Source organism: Rhinolophus ferrumequinum, chromosome 11 (assembly GCF_004115265.2).
Source record: "Rhinolophus ferrumequinum isolate MPI-CBG mRhiFer1 chromosome 11, mRhiFer1_v1.p, whole genome shotgun sequence".
Lineage (NCBI taxonomy): Eukaryota > Metazoa > Chordata > Mammalia > Chiroptera > Rhinolophidae > Rhinolophus > Rhinolophus ferrumequinum.
The window spans coordinates 71,876,247-71,882,917 of NC_046294.1; positions in this window are offsets into that span (position 1 = coordinate 71,876,247).

The window sequence follows — 6,671 nt, forward strand, 5'->3', positions numbered from 1 at the left end:
CCATTAGCTGATGATATGTCAGACACTGCTTTTGAGTATTTAACATCCATTAATTCATTTGGCTCTCTCCAACTTCACCCCCACCCCCATCCAACCTGGACTTCAGTTCCCAGAATTAATTGGTAGATAATTTAAACCTCAATATGCAATATATAATATAAAGTATTATAATTCAGAACTTCGCAGCAGGCTTAATTTCATACTTAGGTCATGCTCATTATAACTTCCATCCACTCTTTCTATTCATTTCCTAATATTACTTGATACTAGCCATTACTTGATGTTAGCCATTAAGTTCCTTTGTGGTCACAGGCAATGTGATTCAACCATCTTCACCTCCTTTTAACATTCTTGTACATCACAGTAGACAGTGTGGATGTCTACTAAGTAAATTCCAGGCAAAACTAGCAGATGTGATGTTTAAGGGATTCACTATTTTAGAAGCAACACTCACATGCTTGAAACAGACTATCAGTGGGTCAGTACCGCTCATTCTTTTTAAAACTGTGCCCACCCCCACCCTTCCAGTCAAGAAGAGTTACACAAGGTCTAACTTGCAGTTTGTACTGTGCAAATAACAGGTATTTTTTCAAATTACACAACATACAAGCTCCTTATCAGATTCTGACAGGGTTCTGCATAGAATTCAACCTCATTTTTTGCCATTTTCCCCTTGCTCATTATTTCCTGGCTACCTTGGTTTTCTTCAGGTCTAAACATGACAAGCTCTTTTGCTTCAGGGTCTTTGACTGGGATATTCTTTCATTCTTTCTTTTCCAAGCAAATTCCTACTCATCCTTCAGGTCTCACTTAGCCTAGATGTTACATCCTCAGAGAGGCTTTCTCTGATTCCCATCTAAATTTTATCCCTTAGACTATCTTCCAAATGGCCCTTTCAGTCTTCATAACATTTACCACAATTTGTATATGTACTCTTATTTCTTTAATGTTATATTCTATCATCAAAATTTCCATGAGAAAGAAAACCATGTGTTTTATTCCCCAGTATATGTCTAGCATCTAGCACAGAGCCTGGCCTAGAATAGGGCCCTATTGAATAAATGAATGAATCAATGACTTTGTGTGAGTCGGGATGGGATGTGAAAGGGGATTTCCTCCTTCTTAGTTACCACTGTTGGTAAAGCAGTATGACATAATCATTGATAGAGAATCATGGGCCAGATTCTGCACTTCTTCAGATATCAGAAGGACCTTATAAGAGAAAAGCTTAACCTAGTTTAAAAAAAAGACTCATATTTGGCCAAAACATGGAAACAACCAAAGCATCCTTTGATAGATGAATAGATAAAGAAGTTGTGGTACATATATACAATGGAATATTACTCAGCCATAAGACAAGATGAAATACTGCCATTTGCGACAATGTGGTTGGATTCTGAGATTATCATGCTAAACTAAGTAAGTCAGAAAAAGTCAAGGACCATACAAGTTCATTCATATGTGGGTGATAAAACTGAAAGCAACAAACAAGACAAACAAACAAGCAAAAACTCAGACACAGACAACAGTTTAGTGGTTACCAGAGAGTAAGGGGGGAAGGGGAAGGTAGAAGAGGGTAAAGGGGTTCAAATATACGGTGATGAAAGAAGATTTGACTTTGGGTGGTGAACACACAATGCAATATATAGATGATGTATTATAGAATTGTACACTTGTAACTTATATAATTTTATTAACCAGTGTCAACCCAATAAATTTAATAAAAAAAGATACATGTAAGAGGTGGCAATTGGAACTGTTTTCTGAATGATGAAGCAAGGTATTTCAATTTAGGAAAGACCATTTTAAAAAGGCACAAATACAGGCATTAGAATCTTAATAATAATCATAAACTGACATTTATTGAACTTGCATGTGTGAGCTGTCTATATACATTATCTTATTTTAGACTCACTGCAATTTAAGAAAGACAGTATAAGCACAGGGATTAAAAGTGCAGGCTTTGGGTTCAAATCACAGATGAATAATCTTGGCAAATTATTTAATATCTCCGTGCCTCTGTGTGCATCTGTGTGGAAAGGGGATAATACAGCAACATTTTACGGCATTATGGTGAGGATTTAAAGAGTTAATTATATATATGCATGTGTATACACACACACACACCCACACACACATACACACATATCTCAGAATGAGCAAATATTAAGTTGATACAATTCTTGTTTTTTTAAAGATGAAAAAACCAAGGCTTGGAGAAGTTAAGTATATTGCCTAAGGTCTCAACTTGTAAATGAAAGAGTTGGGAGGAGAACAAACATTAACTATCAGAAATTGAAAGACACATTAGCAGTTCTTTAGCTTGGTAATCATCCGTCACCGGGATATTTGAATCACCTCTATAAGGAACCTCTCAAAAGTGCTCATCTGTCAGCTTTGTAATAGCGGTGAATACAACAGAACTTAAATCATGCCCTAAAATAGTGATCCATGTATTTGTCAAGCCAAATTCTAATTCAAATTAGCTTAAACATATTACGTCATACCATACTACGATATTGTGTAATACCATATCCTATTGTACCATTTTCTAAATAATTGTAGACACTGTTATGCAAAATAAATATACATGGAAAAGCATTGTGAAATTTATTGATAGAGCTTTTTTCAATAAGATTTTATCAATCAATAGCTATTAAGTGTCAAACTGTAATGTGGGTATACTCAAAATATTTTGAGAGGTCTTCATACTTGAAAATATTGGGAATCACTGGTCCAAAATGGATCTGTGTATGGTAGTTCTTTGCCAGGCTATTGAGCACTTAAGATGTGGCTTAGTCAGAATTAAGATGTGTGGTAATAAATTTCAAAGACCTGGTATAGAAGAATACAAAATATCTCAATACATGTTAAAGTGATAATATTTTAGATATGTTGGATTACAAATATATTAAAATGAATCTCACTTTTCTTTTTACTGTCTTAATATGTTTAGTAGAAAATTTTAAATTACTTATGTAGATCACATTACATTTCTACTGGTCTAGAAAAATATAATTGCCCTTAATTTTAGCACTTTAAAACATTAGAGATTCATCAGTGTACAAGTATATACAAAGGTGATGCGTACTATAAAATGTTCTCTCTAGGAAGCTAGTCTCGCCCCCCCAGGCTGGGTTAAAGGTCTCCTTCATGCTCCTTTATTATCTGTATTTGACTTTATGATAATGCTTTTCACATTGTATGGGATTAATTTCTTGGCCTCTTCTAGTCTGTAAGCTCCTGGACAGGGACTGTTTTTATTCTCCTTGTCCTTAGAATTTATGCACGTGGTATGTACTCCATGGTTCTTAAATGAGTGAGTTAATCTGCTCAAGGTCATATAACTCAAGGAGAAGCAGCAGAGATTAAAGCAAAACCTGTTTCACTCTAATGCCCAAGTTTTATACATTGTGACATGTTGCATGTATTTCAAAGGTTAAAATGATTTGAGCAATCATCTATATGTTTTCAACATTTAATATCATTTAGTTTACCTAAGATATGAGGAGAACTCAATTTTCTAAGTCACCTAAAGTTTTGTTTGTCTATTGCACTTTCATAAGGCTTTGGAATAATTCTACTACAGATTCAACTGGTCAGTCTCTCCCATGATTGCTTTTTGGAAAACCACAGGAAAATCCTTTCCTGGATCTGCATCAACTTTTTGGATCCTAAAAGTCTTTTATCTTTCCCTCCCTTGACAGGAAATATATATGGAAAGAACAAGGTACTCTATGCCTTGTGTTTGCCAGCATGAATTCTTGTGACTATTTGTCTCCAATAATAATGTCTTTTCTTTTATTATGAGTTTGAGGAGTTGGGGGCCAATTAAAGAAAAGAGCACAAGGTGGTAGTAGCACACTACCAAGCTTTATTTTGATGGTGCTAGACCGTCTCATGCAAGGGTTATTCCCTCAGAGCAGGAGGACTTCCAGAGACAGAGGTGTGGGAACACCACGAAGGGAAAGAGGGCAAGAGAATTCTTAGGCAAGAGGAGAACCAGAAAGAAGGCTTACATCACATATAGTCTAGGTGACTGCTGTTGCACAACAGTCCCTGAGTCAGGATAAGAGCAGCTGCAGGTCTTTTATAGCCTGAGCGTTTGTCTTTAGCTAGTGGACACTGGGTATGCAGAGCAGGCAGACTCAAAATGGATTAAAATGTGATTATTTGGGATACATTAAGTTATTAGATGTGTAAAAATTTGAGTTTGGCACAAGGAAGTTTTTGAGCTAATGGTCCCAGTCTGCTGTGAGAAGTAAAAAGTATGAGGTCAATATACACGGGCCATCTTTAACCCATTTATCATCGTAACCTGTATCATCCTAACTTTTAACACATTGATTTTTGAATTTAGAACTGCCAAGATTCTAATTTACATTAAATGATTAATGTTCACTAATTAAACTTTTAATTATTTCTGATACAGACTTTAAAAGCTGTCATGAACATTCAGATTCTTTACAACATAGCTGTAGAAGTCTTTTCCGTACTTATCTTGGTCATGTCCTCAGTATGTAAGATAAATTAAACCAAGTGAGCTTTCAGATTATTTGTAGTTCCAAAGCCTTAATGAAAAGATTTTATGGAAAAAAAGAAAAGTCCTAAGACAGCTTCAGTAGTACCTCGGTTTTTGAACGTCTCCATTGACGAATATTTTGGTTTACGAACGCCGTAAACCCAGAAATAAATGCTTCCGTTTTTGAGCACACCTTGGAAGTCGAACATGTCATCCGTTTTTGAGCACACCTTGGAAGTCGAACATGTCACAAACAGTTTTTTGGAACAGATTATGTTTGAAAACCGAGGTACCACTGTATACATATATAAAGTGATTTTTTTTTTCAACAGATGGAAAGGTAATGCTTGTAAATAAGTAACTACAAGCTGGGGAAGGAAGTTGTGATGTGGCCATAATTTCAAAGCTTTTTTTTTTTTTTTTTTAAGATTTTATTAGGGAAGGGGAACAGGACTTTATTGGAGAACAGTTTGTACTTCCAGGACCAAGTTGTCCTTTCAGTCTTAGTTGTGGAGGGCGCAGCTCAGCCTCAGGCCCAGTTGCCATTGCTAGTTGCAGGGTTGCGTAGCCCACCATCCCTTGCGGGATTCAAGGAATCGAACCGGCAACCTTGTGGTTGAGAGCCCGCCCTCCAACCAACTGAGCCATCCAGGAGGCAGCTCAGCTCAAGGTGCCGTGTTCAATCTTAGTTGCAGGGGGCGGAGCCCACCATCCCTTGCGGGACTCGAGGAGTTGAACTGGCAACCTTGTGGTTGAGGGCCCACTGGCCCATGTGGGAACCGAGCTGGCAGCCTTCGGAGTTAGGAGCATGGAGCTCCAACCACCTGAGCCACCGGGCCGGCCCCCAAATTTTTAATGTGTTGGGTTCTGTTTATTTTTTTAAAAGAAATACTTCAAAAATTTAGGAAAATATACATTTCATCTTTGTAATGAGGGGTACCAGAACATGCCACCATAAAATGTGCCTGTTTGGCATATGGATTATTTTGAGCTAAAGGCCATTGAGAACCAGCATGAAAAGATCTAAATACAAGGTAAAAGTTTTCCTTTTCTAAAGGAAATTTACATTTATACAGTACTTTTCCTGGTCATTTTCCTAAGGCCCCAAACCTCCTTTGTTGGTATTTAAACCCAAGTTCTAACCACCTGTTTCAGTTACTCCTTCACTGAGGATTCTCATCTATACTTGTGTGATGCACATGCTAATAAACTTGTTTTTCTCTTGCTAATCTATCTTTGGCCAGTCTAATTTACAGAACCCCAGCTGGAGAACCTAAGATGGGCAAAAGAAGAGATTTTTTCCTTCCTTACAGTACCATGTTTCCCGAAAATAAGACCTAGCCGGACAATCAGCTCTAATGCATCTTTTGGAGCAAAAATTAATATAAGACCGGGTCTTATATAAGACCCGGTCTTATTTTATAGTAAAATAAGACCAGGTATTATGTTATGTTGTTATATTATGTTATGAGACCGGGTCTTATATTATAGTAAAATAAGACCAGATCTTATATTAATTTTTGCTCCAAAAGACACATTAGAGCTGACTGTCCGGCTAGGTCTTATTTTCAGGGAAACACGGTATATACTGATGTGGGGAAGAAAAATAATTTTCCCTCTACCCTACTGAGTTCTTGGCTGAGACCCCTGTAATAAAAGATCAGCAAAAGAAAAAAAAGTTTAACATGTATACCTCACATATACATGGGAGATACCCAGGGAAAAATGAGTAAACTCCCTGACGTGGACTAAACCACAGGCTTAAATACCATCTTCAGCTAAAGACAAAAGAAATAAGGGTATGGGAGGCCAGTTCTGGGGAGGCTACCAGGAAAAGCACAGTTAACAGAGGTAAAGTTTGTTATACAGATTTAAGTCAGTGCCTTCTCCATTTGCCACCTCCTCACCCCATCTTTGATCTGCCTAGCTCAGTCTTAGCAAGAATCCTGCTAAGTCAGGTTAGTGAAAATTCCCCTACCATTGATATCTGACCAAATTCCTTAACCTTCACCTTTGATGTATTATTAAGCCCTTGGCCTATCCTCAGCAAGAATCTCCCTGCCCTTGATGTCTCCACTAACTAATTTTACATCTGCTGACTCTTTCATTCTGCTAGTTGGCTATAAATCCTCAGCTGTCTGCTGTATTC